Here is a 16394-nt window from a genome sequence, read left to right on the forward strand (position 1 = left end):
GTTAAGCACTGCACATTCATTTATTAGGCTTTTGTTTATTTAGTAATTGTTGACTTTAAAATGGCTGAGTCCATGTGATGTCACCCTCCCTAACACCCTAACAGCCAAAACAACCGCAGAAGATGAATTTATGAGACTAAATGAGCCACTCTTCTCACTGATGACCCTGCAATAAGGACAAATTTGGGATTTTACTTGGCAAGAGACTAAAACCACCGATTACAACAACTGAATTCTATCAATTTCCTGTTCATTAACCAACCAACTGATTATTATAGCTCTACATTCCTCCCGATTCCCATCCAAATCACAGTGTTTAGGAAGAGCAGTCACCCAAATCCAGACATCTGTTCTGCATTTTTGTCAATATCAAAGTGTATGTTCAACGCACAGGGTCGATATAATAAATGCTAACTTGTATGAAGAAGAGTACGGTCGCAGTGCTAGCCATTTAGCTGTATACTGTAAACACCTGGATGGAGCCTGTGATGGTCCTATCACTGCACACAGTCAACAGATCAGCCCAAACTGCATTTGTGCTGCACTAATAGCTAAAAGTAGCCTTGTGCATCATGATTAGTCTATTCACTGTGAGGCTCCGAGGGGGATTAAGGTATCACTTGGCAAGCTGGTTTTAGAGATGACTAAATGCTGTTAAGCCCCGAAAAACAGCAGAACACGCTGCCAAGGATGGTAGACCTTTAAAAGATGCACCCGGCTGGATTTTTAGGTAAAAATAGCCTTTTCTTCATTCAGTCTAAATCCCAAAGCAGGGCCCTCACAGAGAAGAGCGCCCCATCTACTTAAAATGAGGCATCCCTGGATCGTTATGCCCCCCCCAAAAGAAATTCTGATGTTGGGTACAAACAACTCTCCTTCCACAGGAAGAGATGAATCAAAACTTATGAGCAAACTCCAAACTGCCTGCTACTAAGTAAAGAGGGAGCTCTCCAGACAGAGAGAAATGGACTCCCCAAACATTGCATCTTTTCCTCTCTTCTCTTTATATAAATCATGACAGAGCAGCCAGGGCCTGGCACTGCCTCACAGAATGTCTAGGGACTCACTTTCAAATTTTTAACCCATTACCTGTCACTGCCGTCTTCCAGCAGCTACAGCACTGCGCTGTGTGATGCAGTTTTAAGTTTCAGCTACTTCATCACCAGAGGAATTACAGTTGTAACACAAAGCATCAAAACATTAGTCTCAAAATGTATCCAACAATTTTGAAGCGAACGTAATAAAAGAGAAAGCATCTGTGGATTATGGATCATTTTTCTATAACTAGACTTAGTGGTGACACGGTCTTCGTTTTTTTCCAGTCTAAGGACAGCTTGGCTTTCAATTCACTGTGCAGTTGTGCAACAACACATCTTTACTGCTGCCAGTTAAAACAAAGTTCTGACTACAATGATTACTTTGATTCAAAACTATGCAAAAGGCACCCCACTAGTGTTTCCGGGAAAATAATTTCCTTTAAAGAACCTCAGATGGTTCAGGCACTACGTCATCCCGCTCCAGAGTCACGTCCAGACCTGAAGTCGAGCGGTTTACTCTTCCCGAGGTGTCATTGATGTGAGAACAGCAGTTTATAGGCCAACTGTCACTGCCAACTCAGAACAGGTCTCGTCGGTGCCAATGTGCGTTTGGCTGAAGCTGATACTGCTATTGTGTATTTCCCACCATATTAGAATATGCCAATAGCAGTAAGCAGATGCAAAGCTTCTCGGACATGCCTCTCAGTTTCAATCAATTCTGATATTGCTAAAGCCAATATCAGAAACTCTGCATCTCTGCTTGTCAAATGGACGAGAAAATAAAATTTCTCGCTTATTACCAGGACACGATATCAGAAAATTACCAGCGTGGCAGCTGACGAGAATAAACAACTCAATATTACTGAGCAGATCAACAGATTTGCTCCAAACAGCACATTAAAGAGTAAAGGCAACCCCTGACTGTGATGATAATGATGAAGGCAGACTGTCTGTCCAATCATTCAGTGGGCCCACGGAGATAATAGCAATAAGAGACGGATATTTTTCAACACCATCAGGCCCCACTGACAAATGATGTTCTGACAATCTTTGTAACTCATAATTGTGGCATATTTTACCAACACTATGAGGACTACAAAGGGCTGGCTTTTCAGATGAAAGCCGGACTATCCCTTTAACGTAAGTCTGAGTAAAGAGAGCTGCAGCCGTCCGACTCAATGTAAATGTCATGCAGATCTGCAGCAGGACAAACCCACTGACCGGACTGACTGCTGGATACAGAGTTTGCAAGTTAATAAGCTGCTCATGATAACAATGATTACAGCTTCCCATCACAGCGGGGACGTCTGGGGCGTGTGTTTAAAGAAAACCCGCTGGTTAATGTCGAGAAATCCGATAACCTGTCCCGTGCCACTCCTGGATCTGACCCTCCTTCCATCCCCGGTCCTAATGGTCGAGATTAGCAGGCGACCCAGCAACTTTCAAACGAACTCAGAACAGGGTCTTAAACGGAGACAGAAGAGAGCACAGAGGCTCTGAACCCGGACGCCAGAACAGTCATTGCGCTATGAATTTTGTTTTTATTTCCCCGATTACATTGATTTTGGTAGATTTGTTTGTTACGCTGTAATGAAACCAAAAGGGCGAATAACACGGAAAACCTCAAACTCCTCGAAAGACGGGAGCACGGCCGGGAATGAGAGTGAGTTATGGGAGTTAACGTTACGGTTAGTGAGTTTGTTCAGATTAAATTAAAACCAAACAGACGTTAATGTTAATGCGTCAATGCACCGTAGCTAACATTCGCCACCACAGGATTTGAAACGGCGGTTATCGGTTTCTCCCTGGGGAAAGAAGATGAAACCCGGCTCGGCCTGCCTCGGCCCTGATACTCCAGGAGAGAAGAAAAATCCACCTTTCCAATTTCCGATTAGCTAACATTAGCCGATCCGTGTTAGCCTCGCATGCCAAGAGGGTGAGGGATAGTTAGCTAGCGTTAGCAAGACGAAACCCAGCCTAACGTTTGGAAGAAAGCGGTTTGAAAATCACAAACCGGGACAATTTAAAGAGCCCGGACTCACATTCTCATCTCGGTTTCCTCTGACCCGGGATAGCACAAGCCTGGCGCCAGGTTTCGCCCACAGAAAAGAGTGCTAGCTAAGCTAATGAAGTCCCAATCCCAGTCCAAATACATTCCCCTACCCACCTAATAACATGGTCGCTCCCAGATCCACATACCACGGAGAAGAGGAGAAAGCATTCCCTCATTACAAGGCAACAAACTCCTTTTTACAGTCCACAATCTGCGGTCATTAGTGTCCTCCGACAAAATCCAAGTTGGGTTTAGCTGAAGGTGTAGACCCCCGTGGTTCCCAACGGCCGGTCAGCCCGTATTTCAGTGTATTTTGATGTCGTTAGTGTGGTATGCGCTGTAAGCCGAAACCTGCTCCTCTCTGCTCCCTCCCCTCTCAGCAGCACCGCCAGGCAGTAATGGCGACTCTCTCTCCTCAGCTCCCCACACTCTGTGTCTATGTCGCTCTCCCACTCCAGCCAGTCTCTCCGTCCCTCTCCCCTCCCTCTCTCTCTCTCTTCCTGAGCTACACCTGCCTTTCCGTCTTGTCATATTCATATTATGTGGCACTATGTGTGAGGTCATCTTTAAATCCAAAGCCAGCACAATGGGGATTCGGATTCAATTTCCAAAGGAGACAAAAGCAAGCCAACTGTGATTTCAACGAAACTTAACTGAATTAACATTAAAACATAGACCACAGAAAGAATTGAACACTTAATAAAATCCCTTTAAAACTCACACAGAACAGGATATCATTTAGGTTAATCACCCATGGTTCCAAACAATGGCCTGCCACGACTCTATTTAATGCTAACGATTTAACAAATAAAATAAAATGTCAAAGGAAACATAACAAATACCCCCCACACGTTAACAGAGACATAATTCAGGTCATCAAACTGCTCATCGCTAAAAGCAGTGCCAGAACGAACCACTAGGGGCCCGAAGGCGAACTCCTGATAAGTTCCCACCTCTACTGGATCCTTTTGATGAAGTATATCTGAGCTTGTGGCCCAACTCTTGGGGCAAGCACATCTCAGAGAGCACTTTGAGGAAGTCCTGAACCTAAGCAACACATCCTCTGTGGAGGAGGTGGAGTCTGAAGACCCAGCACGTCCCTGGAAGAGGTCTCTGAGGTGGTTAAGCTCCTTAGTGAGAAGAAGACTCCAGACATTGTCAGCTGTCTTGCCTGACAGGCCTGTTCAGTATCACACGGGGGGTGGAGGTTCCTATTTTTAATAAGGGGGGACGGAGGGTGTGCTCCATTCATCAGAGGATCACAGTGTTCAGCCTTCATGAGACATGCCAGGGTCCTGGGAAGGAGGCTCTGAACTGATTGTCGAACCTCAGATCCAGGAGGAGCTGTACAGATCCTGTCCCCGTCATGGATCTATGGACCACCTCTCTACCCTTGCTGATGTGCTAGAGGAGTCATGAGAGTTTGGCCGGCCAGGTGTGTTGTGTTCTGTGAGAGTGTGGTGTACCTGGTGTGTTGCTCCAAGCTGTGCTCTCTTTGTCTGTATTCTCAGCAGGAAGTCAAACACACTTTCACTGTCAGATTAATCAAGTTATCATCTCATTATTTCAGCACCACGAGCCGATGAAAACATCTGTGCAGCCAAGACAGAAGCTGAATTAAAACATTAAATAATGTACTAAAACCTGACGAGTGAACGTGAATGAGATGTGACAAACCTGCCTTGCTTTTAAATGGCCTGCATGTAGTATTGATATCCATGCAAATCACTCATGTGTCGTAGCACATATGACAGTACACATACATGTAACTCAGAGGCAGCTAAACAAGGATTAAAAGATTTGTGTTCTGCCTATTCTTTCTCCCTCTGTCTCATTGTCTCACTCATCCTGTTTGTAGAAATATATAATAATCTGTCTTTGTGTCTCTGTTCTTCATTTCAATAATCCTCTTTATTGGCATGAATGTTAGATGAACCATGTTGCCAAAGCACCTAATTCAAATTAAAATCTCTCTCTCTCTCTCTCTCTCTCTCCCTCTCTCTCTCTCTCTCTCTCTCTCTCTCTCTCTCCCCCTCTCTCTCTCGCTCTCTCTCTCTCTGTGATGCAATTATGCTGGGAGGGTTTTTTTCCATGAAAATTGTTCAATTATGTATGATGTTCCTGTAAACGAAAACAAAAGTGAATTTACCCAACAGGGAGTGCAGCTTCACGGAGTGGGTGAATGCACAGCGTCTGTGTAGTTATACTCCTCTTAAAGTAGCCTCGAAATAAGGAGAGATAAAACAGCTGGTCAGCTAATCAATCAGTTGATCAGAAAATGACGACAATCTCACAGTTCGTCTCACAGCACTCGCTCAGTTTCCCCACATATGTGCGTTCAAACGGCTTCTGTGTGATGTTGGCATCACAGCGTTGACGGTAATGAAAAGAAACGCTGCAGTTAGATAATGGTTTGCAGCGGGTGCACAAAGGAGTCCTCAGTCAAAACCCCTCATTTATATTTCAGTTGTTCTGGGCTGGGATCAATATGGGCCGCTGGTTCCAGTGGATTCCCTCGAGTGCAATGCAGTGTTAATGAGCCTCAGAGCTTGGAGAGACTACACTCATCCCAGACTCCGAGGGGATGGGTCAGAAAACAAAAATAACCCAGTGCAACCTGGAAACTACAAGACTGCAATAAACAAAAGCTGCTGAGCTTAAAATGCTGATAATATTTCAAAGCCCAGAACAGCTGCCCTTCTTCTCCTGGAACAGTCAGAGTCCATTCAACCAGTCAAGGGAGATGCTCCACTGGAATCATCTGTCAGAAAGTGTTGTTGGAATCTTCAGACGCTGATGATTAAACGTCTGCATTTGAGTTCAACCTGTCAGAACAAAAGAGCGAGGTCCTCTTTCTAGAGCCGCCATTTTCCACCAGTGACATAACAATCCCCCCAGGACAGATCCATCACGGAGCAGAAGAGACCAGTGTGTATACCCACAGCAACGAGACACAGACCACAATGTGATGTAGCTGGTGGGACAGATAGTCCAAAAAATAAAGGGTACCGCTCTTATATTTGTCCCCGGAGTCGGTTAGCTTAGCTTAGCATTTAGAGTGGACAAACAGGGGAACAGCTGGCCTGTGTGAGGGTGGCAAAATCTGCCTTCCAGCATGTCTAAAGCTCACTAACTGACACTTCAATTACATAACATCTCCTGGTTTGAGCTGTACAAAAACAACATGTCCAAAGAGTCCTGTGCAGGACGTCAGTAAGAGTCTCAAGCATGTACTTACATTTATACTTACACATTTAAACATTCTTTGCATTTTTTCCATAAACTCTGTGTAGCTGAAGGGCACAATCAACACAACAGTAGGAGTTGCTGAGGAGGTTGTGTGTGTGTTATTTGAGGAACTGTGTACAGTGCAGTCAGTGACAGCCACAGGCGACCTCAGCTGCAGGCGCTGCACCATCAGCACCTCCGTATGGAATCTGCAGATTTTTCACTTTCTGTCAGCCTTTCATGTTTCATACCTTTCTGGTTTGTAAAATCCTGACAGGGCAATCTTTTTTCTCTTTTCTCAGCATGCATCCAGATTCTTCAGTTCTCTCTGAGTCCAAAAGTTTGTGATGCCGGAGCACAGCAGCGTCAAACTGGGACGACTGCAGCAGCGCAGGCCTCTGATTGGCTGAGAAAGAGGAAGAGGAGCAGGGCTCTTGAGCTCTCTAAGCTCTGTTGATGAGGCTTCACTGCAGGAAGTTCAGGCTTACAGTCTCACAGTGGCCTCATTTGTCATTCATGAACTATAGAAAGAGAAATACAGCGTAGCTCCCGCGGAACAACAAACTTAGAGGTGATAAATTCAATATCACCCTTCGAGCTCCATCAGAACTCCGAGGTTATTTAAATGACATGTATCTTCTGTATGTTGTATACAGACTTGGGGTTGTTGGAAGGTTTATTTTTCCTCTTTGGACGGATTTTAGCAGTTTTTCCTGGAGTCCAGTCTTTGTGCTATGCCAGGCTAAAAACACTCAATCAGAGCTTTGCATGCTGTAACAATAGAGAAGCTTTCTGCCTCCATAATGAGCAGGATTTCCCATTTCTTTGCCGGTCCTCAGCCGTAATGAAAACCACTTACTTCTCCTGAATATGAATCTGCCCGAGCAAAGCCACTTATTCACAGCAGGAAGAAAAGTTGTAATGAGTTACTTTCCACTCCTGGTGATGGGAATGTAAAGCATGTAGTGCAAAATGTACACAGTGACTCCTGTCTCACACATTAACCACCATTAGCATTGCAAATGAAGCACTCACTGCTGAGGTGTGGAGCACAACGCACATAATGATTCTTGTAAAGCGACAGGTGCAGTGAAAGGAGCTGAGGCTTCAGGAAACCTGATCGGTCTGATGGGCCGTGTGAAGGTTTACGTGTTCACCGTGTCGGACTGTCCGAGAGGAGCTTCAAAGAGCAACAGCAGAAAGTCCAAATGCATTTCTGCTGAAACTGCTGAACCTGGTTGAGATGTAGTAAAAACGCAGCAAGAGTTTAACCATTTAAAGGCTGTGTGTTTGAGCAAACCGTGGATGTGTGTATTTCTACACACATGTCATATCACAGTATGGTTCCATGTGTATGAGCCACCTGTGTGAAGGTGTCGTGGTGTAAACAGTACTTGTTGTTTTCATGGCTGACTGTTTCCATATCACTGATTAGCATGTCAGGCTGCTCTCTGTCACAACAGGAAATGTGAGGCGTTGATGTCCCAGTGCTCCCAGTCCCATTAATGGTTGTCTCGCTGAGGAATATGTGACCAAGCGCTGCCTGCACCGATGTGAAGAGGTCCTTCTGGAGTCGAGAGCCGCCGTCTCTTCTGTCTCGTTGACTTTGAGAGAGAGATTGTTGTCCTTGCACCAGATCTCTTTAGGCTGACTCATCTTCATTAGTGAAGAGCTGCTCTGCTGTGGTTTAGTGACATGATTGCTCTGATGTGTGGTGGGCAGGAAAACCAGCTGTGACTGAGCCCCCACAGCGGGGGGCTGGAGGGTTCCAGCGACACAAGTAAAGATGGCTGACACGTCTCCACTTCCTCTTACTGTACTGAAGCAAAACTAAAACAGCCCAGATAAAAATGATGCCATAGTGACATCATTTGGAGCCAAAGTCTGTGCAGTAGTGATAGGGAGGCGGATCCTGCCCATACACCTGTCTGAGCCAATCAGGAGCAGCGCTCAGCTGTAAATCGTGACATTTCAGTCCCTTTTAATAGCATCAACTAACTAACTGAAACCAAACTGATTAGAAAAACAAACAAACAAACAAACAAACATCAACGGGATAAGAACTACCTAAAATGACAGAAACAGTCTTTGGGAAAAATTAATTTGACATGTATTTTGACTTTTTAGCTTGACTCATGTCCCATCTGCTAACATGGAGAGGGAGGAGATTATGAGCTGTACTGCAGCCAGCCACCAGGGGGCATCCAGATGCTTGGGCTTCTCTTTTGGGGAGTTATATTATTATTGTTAATTATAAATGAATGTTGATAAAACATGGAGTATATGTGGATTGTGACAGATTAGACCATTTACACAGCAGCTAGTTTTAAAAGGGATGTAATGAATGTTTTGAGTGTTGCTGACTCTCTGCTTCTGAGCATCATTTGGATGTTAAAAATAAAACTCTCCCGGCTGCTGACACAGTGAGCGCGCCTCCTGCTGGCTTTTATCATGTGATCTCCTGCCCTGCTCGTCACCCTGAACCCTGCAGTGCGTCTCCTCCTCGAGCACACAGCAGCACAAAGATGAGAAACCAGCATGGATGGCAGAGAGAGAGAGACTCATCCAGCCGTCTCTCACACTCATCATTCAAAAGTAACACTCAAGGGCTTATGACATTTTTTTTTCTTGGGAAAATCTCCTTAAAACCCTCTCTGAGAGCAAAGCCCTGAGGGTGTGAGAGCTTTGAAAAAGACATGAGATGGGCTGAGAGGACGTCCTGTCCTCCCCTGCAGCTCTGCAGCAGCTCTGAAGCTGACAGTTTCTGCTGTTTGTGGCCAGCTGCTCCTTCACAGGCAGGATTTCCCCTCATGTCCTGATCTAACGCCCACATGTTTACTTCTCACATGCTGATAAATGATGTCAAACTGTTATCTTATATCCAACAGAGTTAGTAGATCTCAGCTTCTCACGCAGCTTCCTTCTGAATTTTTTGTTTAATATGACTTGAATGTGATGAAACGCTTACTGACACATTTTCAGGCTCAGCCTCTCATGAAATGAATATTGTACTTATTTCTCTTTTTCCTGTCCATGAGGAGCACGACTGGCTTAGTCTAGTAGCAGTAATAATACTGCAGAAGGAATCACAGTAGCATCATAATTTAACGTTAGATAAAATAAGATAATCCTTTATTAGTCCCATAACTGGGAAACTAATAAAGGATTATCTTATCTAATGTTAAATTACAACTAGAAGTTGTAATTTAACATTAGATAAATGCTAAAGTCACAACTAGAAGTAGTTGTAGCTGCTGTGTTTGTGGAAAAAATGCGTCCATATTTCGTCAAGTATTTCTCGAACTGCCACAATACTGTTAGTATTCACAGTAGTAATCACAGCAGCAGTAGTAGTAGGCTACAGTAGCAGTGGTATTGCTGTTGTGGATGTACAGAAGTGGAAGTGACATGCAGTAGTGGGCCTAAAGCAGCAGTAGCATTCTGAGCAGTAGTATTTGTAGCAGTGGTAGTTTCAGCAGTAGATGTTGTGGACGTGGTAGCAGCAGTAATAACAGATTGTAGTTTAAAATGAGTTCCTGGCCTGTGTTGTCTTTTAGGGAAGGTTGATTGTGATTTTCCACATCAGCTTATTAACTCGTGTGATTTTTAAACATAAGCGAGTCTTTAATATTCCTTTGTGTCCCGCTCTGAATGAAGCAGACTTGTGTGGGATAATCCTTCACGAAGGCCTCCTTTAGTCGGCCTGCCAGCCCGCCCGCGCCTCGCGAAGCGGTCCAGGCCGGTCTATTGTGTCTGGGTGTGTGCTCAGCTGGGACGGCTGTAATACTGAACCCCAGCAGGGAGAAGCAGGAAGCTGGCGAGTATTTTTATCTGCCTCCTCTCCAACAATACAGAGCTGTGAACGAATCAAGTGCTGCAGGATCTGACACGGACTCAGCCCAAACCACCACCAGACTCTGACCGGGTTTCACGTTATTATTTTAACCTTTTATCTTTATTATGTCTTGTTTGAAAGTATGCAGAAGCACACATAAGGCTGTAAAAGATTATTTTACTTGTGGTTTTGTGTTTTTGTCACAGAAGAGCCATGTTGTCGAATGGCCAGCTAATGTTATGCTGAACTTTTAAGTACATTTAGTAACAAATACTTTTAATCCGGCACTATTACTTTCACTTATAACAGTAACATTTTAGCTCCATATCTTACTTTTACTCAAGTGTGACTTTTGGGTATTTTTTACAACACTGTACAAATATCACCACATGTATAACCTGCTCGTCTTTTATTTTTGCATTTGAAACACACCAGAGGAAAAATCCAGAACAAGCTGCAAAGCAGACATTTAGGGTTTCTTTTCTTTTCTTTTTTGGGGCAGATTTTGCAGTGTGTTTCTGACAATGCGGCCTCATCTCAGGTTAAATTTACAGTTCCATTTCACTGATTCAAACTGGATCTTGAACTCAGTCCACAGCAGGACGTTCATGCTGGACGTTCACAGTTTGGGGTTTGATGAATTGCTCCAAAAACTGCAGCCAGAAATGATGCTTTTTGAAATCTTCTCAGGTCTCCAAGTAGCCTTTGGCTGGCTGCTGCAGCTGCTAAAAAACACTTGGCCTCAGTCCTTTGACCAGCAGACCGAACTCCAGAGAGTCGGACCTGAACTCCAGGACCTCATTAGAGACAAAAAGACAAACAACAATAAGCCCAAAGTCCAGTAAGAGCAGGAAGTGAACAGTGAGATCCTGCAGTTTGTCCTGACAGTAATGCCTCAGTCGGTCAGCGCGGTGTGAAAACAGCCTTCCTGTTGTTGACTCGTCTGTCAGAAGAGACGGAGGGGGAGAAGTCACAATATTGAAATGTTTGCCTTGAGGCAGCGGAGTGTAATGAAAGTTCCTGCGCTCTCCTCCTCAGGTGGGTAAGTTCCCACATCAACACCTGTCGCAGCTCCCGCTGAGCCTCCTGATGACAAACCTCCAGCACTGATGAGCTGCCTTCACACACACTGTGCAGTGCTGCGGTGCTGCAGCACGCCATATTGTCGCAAATACGGTAATTAAGTTGTACGTCACCTCAGCCACCACTGATCCTTACAAAAACACAAAAACAATGTGTCAATTTGCATGTGAATTTGCCTTTCAGTGTGTGAAAAGCACAAGTTCACACGTGAACTGGACATTTTCACAAACGAGTGGCTTTTTCTCACACATGAACCAAAGTTTCATGTGAAAGCTACATCTTCACGTGGTTGGCTTTTATCACCTGTGGATTCTGATTACCACGTTTGATAGCTAATGATGGCACACGAGATCACATCACATTTGCATCTTCACATGTGAATTCCAACAAAATCAAAATGATCCCTAACTTCATCAGCTGTTTCGAATTATTCACATATAAACGTCAGCTCTAACTTATTTTACTCACATAACATACCCAGCACGACGGCTCGGGTTGCTGGTTCTCTCCAGCGGTCACAGATGTCGTTTTGGAAATCGTTGAGGCTCGACTGATCCACTGGTTTGGATATGAAGACCTGCTGCTCGTTACCTTAACAAAGATGGTCAGTTCTATCAAAATAAATTGCAAATCTGAAAGCATGACCCAGCAAAAACGTTGAAAATCAAGACAAAGCTCAAAGCTGGGAAGTCAGTCTTCTTTTTCCATTGGATGCATTTTAAGTCTGAGTACTCTGATAAAGTGTTTATTTGGTGACATTTTAATGAGAAGAGGGTTTGTTGTGTTGCAGCTTTGAAGAGTCTTTCCTGAAGCTGAAAGGTCATCCCCTCCTCCTGTCGCCGAGTCCCTCAGCGACACAACGACCTCCCATCTGTGGGAGCGAGTCGCCGTGAAAGTTCGCGTCAGCCGAGCGTCTGAAGTAAAACCTCTGCCAGCGAACATTTCATCAGAAGGGCCCTCGCGCTCGTAACTTCCTCCCTTTGATCCCGAACCCTGAAGCCATATGCAAAGCAGGCTGGGAGGACGCCGCCACGCTGGGAGCAAAGAGCGGAGTCGACTGAGGTTTCTTTTCAGAGGTGCCGGTGAGCTTCACACTCAGTGAGATGATAACAACACGACCACATCCTTCATCCTCCAAAGGCTTTTACTGATTTATACAACATACTGTAGCATCAAAGTCATAATGATGCTATCACATCGTGTGAAGGATCTGCCTCATCATCAGATTTTAATGGTTTGGAGCCAGGACATTCACTTCATACACACAAACTACATAAAATCATCAATACTTGATGTCCAGGAGGTGTTTCATCCTTTCCTGTTGAACCTCCATTTGCTTCCACAGCTCCTCTCACAATCTGCTGAAACGCTGTTTAAAATTCAAAAACACAAATATTTATGAACAGACAGTTCAAGTCTGCTGGTTATAGATGAAATGTGTTGTTACGGAGCGAGGAGTGAACAGAGCTGACACTGATTCACACACAGCCTGAACTTTGGCTGACACCCACAGGTGATGACGATGAAGACGATGAAGACGATGCTGAGAGGAGACAGCAGCAGTTCTGCCTGCCCCTGAACATTCAAAGTTCATTCAGTCTGGATGTTTAACACAACCACTGCTGAGCCAACAGCACTCACATCCTGACTACAGCGTGCTACAAATCATTCTCTTCTGGTGCAACACACACACACACACACACACACACACGTAAAGCAGCGTTAACACACTGAGGAGGGAGAGCAACAACTGAGGTGACCTATTTGGTTATTTTCATCAGGATATGATGACTTTATCTGCTTAGTATGAGGGTGGAGATGACACACAAACACTCTGAGGTTTAACAGCCTCCATAGGGGGTCTGCAGCGGAGAGCAGCTGGGTGTGTGTGTGTGTACTGCAATAAAAACATTTTTGTTACGGGTGTGTTCGACCTTACTTTCACGCTGTGGAGGTTGTGAAGAAAACGCTGGAGATGTGTGGGAGGCAAACAGTGAGGAGGAGGGGACAGCTGCCTTCACTGTAACGTGTTACAGTTGGAAAACGCATGTTTTCTCCTGCTGTCTAAATGTCATCATGACACCAGCTGACCCCGATCAAAAGGGCTGTCCACATACTTCTGTCCACATAGTGTATGTAGAGTCAGGAGAGAGGAGGAAAAAGTAGAGAGGAGGAGGAAAAAAGTGCAGAATAACCAGTGTGAAATGAGGGAGAGAGAGAGAGAGAGAAGAGGAGGATGGAGGTATGGAGTTTGCATAAAGAGGACGTGGAAGAGCGAGAGACACCAACAGAGAGAGAGAGAGAGAGAGAGGTGACATTTAAAAACAGAGAAGACGAAGAGAGAGCAGAGAGGACGGAGGAAGGATATGTGTGTGTGTGTGTGTGTGTGTGTGTGTGTTGCAGCAGCTGTTTTCCTTCATCCAGTGAATACTAAAGTCAAATCTGCATCACGGACACGGCCATGATTTCCCATGATCCTCTCTACCAGCTGCCTTCACTCCGGCCATTTTAAACAGGAAGACGGTGGTGTGAGACAGACATGTGACACACACACACACACACAGAGTGGTGGCAGATTTGTGATGATGATGATGATGATGTGATGAAAACAAACAGCTGGAGATCAGCATCAGACAACATGTGAGCGAGGACATTTCAGGAGTGCGTCTGCATGTCGGTTTCTTTGATTTTTAGCTTTTCAAAGGTCCAGCGTGTAGGATTTATGGACAGAATCCAATGTTTTTCCTGAACTAAGTGGAACCCCGTCCGATGAGGATCCAGGAGCTCGAGGGTACAGACGGGATCAGCAACCACCCACAAACTGAGCGTACCTCAGAGTTCACCTGCTCACCTCACATCCCGACCAGCAATACACGCACGCTCGCTTCAGCTGAAGCTCTTAGCTTAGCGGCTGCAGGGAAGATTTCAGTCCACCGAACAGTGTAAGTCAGATTGGGACCTCTGAGACTTCTGGAGATTTGGATTATGTCAGACGAGCTGGAAATAAGATTCAACAATCAACCGCCCTTCTCCAGAATGCCTTCATAGCGTGTTTACAAACCGTGTCGGATGCTTTGCCTTTAATTTCCCCCCTACAGGATTAAAAAAGTAACTCCTCGTCTTCTTAACGTCTGAATGGTGATGAGACATTTCGGGAAACTGCTGTTGAACTAAACTGCTCAGCTTTCTCAGCAGGAGGATGAAGTCAGCTGTAGAATAAAAACAAACTGGCAGGAGCAACCAGTCCAGTCAAAACATACGGGAAGAGCCTGAAAGAGAGTGAGTGTGTGTGTGTGAGTGTGTGTGTGTGTGTGTGTGTGTGTGTGTGTGTGTGTGTGTGTGTGTGTGTGTGTGTGTGTGTGTGTGTGTGTGTGTGTGAGTGTGTGTGAGTGCGTGCGTGTGAAGGAAACAGCCTTAGAATCGAAACAAAAGCCTGTAATGAATCACTTCTCTCCCTGTCATTGACTGACCAGCAGCTCCTTCAGCTGCACAAATCAACAACTTCAGTCACGAGGCTGCAGCTCCTCGCTGAGTTCGAGTCTGAAATGGATTCAGTGTTTAAATCATTGTGAATAACCGCATGAAAGCAAACACAAGAAACAAGTCAAAGATTTTTGTCTTCACTAAACCACATCATTTGTGTGCCTGAACTTAACCAAAGTGCTGTGTCATGGCTTGCTGCTTCCCCCAGCAAACGGCTTTCAGGACGATGAACAAGATGTGATTGTTAGTCAGTAAATGATGATATTGAGTTTCTCACCTTTCACAGAGCAAAGTCACAAAGTGCGTCACGAGAGTAAAAACTGTTAAAAATATGACCATAAAAACAGAAAAAAGGAACAAAACGAGCGACGACAAAGCTTCACACGATTACAAACAGCAGACAGCCTCAGTAGACCTGAGCCACCTACGGGTGGTGTGAGAACGTATACCAGAGCCTGACGGCGCAGGGACAGGAAGTGCTCTGCACCCCCCACATCATCACTGCTACAGGAGCGTCTGTGTCTGCAGTGGACAAAGGAGACTAAAAGGCAAACAGCCACCTGAGCCACCTGAGCCACACTCTGTTCGCCCTGCTGACAACAGATACAGGAGTACCCACTGCTGTACCACCAGGCCACAGAGCAGCTTCTGTCCTCAGAGACTCCTCAGATCTTCCTCTGTGCCCCACCATGAAACAAAAACTTCAAACCTTTTGGCTCCTCTTGATATCATTATCACTATGAGCATTCTTAAAGGTCCACACATTCAGATCATCTTCAGTAAAAAGTTTAAACATTAACTCCGACAGCTGAAACGTGTTCTCCATTGCAGGTGGAAACTCCTCCATCAGTCAGTAATATTTCATCACGTACTTCAGTTCACCTATATCGCCATAGCAACCTCAGCCTGGTTTTAATTGGAGCCTGAGGCCTCCCTTTGGATCCCTTTCATCTTCCACGCACACAAGGCACACTTCATACGTCCACACTGATTGAAACACACACACACACACACACACACTGCTGAGACAGACTGATGTGTCAGTCACTCTTGGTGTTAGAGGTTCAAATCTGGTTCATGGGTGTCAGTTTGTCACAGTAGCGAACACATAAAGACTTTAAGCCTCGTTTTCCTGCAGTAGGACCTGAAAGGGCGGGTTCACAATTCTTCAGATCTGCCCAGAAACAACAGTCACGTGCTCATGTGAACACTGAAACAGATCCCGTTTGGTGTGAACATATCAGCCATGAGAAGATTCCTCCTCAACATCACATGATGGGAGACAAAACCCACAGTTGTTGTTCTGTAAAGAAAGGAGCATTTAGTTTATCTGAAGCTCAGTTATGTAAATCAACTGAATATCATCCAGTGTTTTCTTCTTCCAGTGTCGGACGGTGTTTCCTTACTGAGCTGTGGTGAGTAACACTGTTAAACCAGGAGTTTCCAAACTGTTTCACATCCGCGACCCCCAAACCTGACACGAATTAAACCACAGGCCCCATCTGATAAGACTTTTATTTTTATGATGCGAAGAAGGTGAGGATGCGTGAGACAAACATGCTCAAGCATTAAAGGAACTGACATCTGTGGCCGCAGCAGCTTAGCTTTGCGTTGAACCTCTTTTCATAATGCCAAGTTGAAAAGGTCATCCATTAACTTCCATTAACTTCCATCG

The 16394-nt window shown here is 45.0% G+C and overlaps 1 protein-coding gene across 5 annotated transcripts in view; it reads right to left on the reverse strand.

Annotated features, from left to right (window-relative positions):
- The window catches only part of arhgap5 (Rho GTPase activating protein 5), a 37880-nt gene extending 34307 nt beyond the window's left edge, over positions 1-3573 (reverse strand). For 2 of the 5 annotated variants that reach the window (XM_046412166.1, XM_046412168.1), the window contains exon 1: positions 3205-3573. The gene's annotated coding sequence lies outside the window, so the exon portion shown is untranslated. Of the gene's footprint in view, positions 1-3079 lie in introns of all 5 variants that reach the window. The other 3 variants (XM_046412164.1, XM_046412163.1, XM_046412165.1) reach the window with 3 other exon arrangements.
- Positions 3574-16394: the final 12821 nt, after the last annotated feature.

This window comes from Scatophagus argus, chromosome 15, assembly GCF_020382885.2.
Source record: "Scatophagus argus isolate fScaArg1 chromosome 15, fScaArg1.pri, whole genome shotgun sequence".
NCBI lineage: Eukaryota > Metazoa > Chordata > Actinopteri > Scatophagidae > Scatophagus > Scatophagus argus.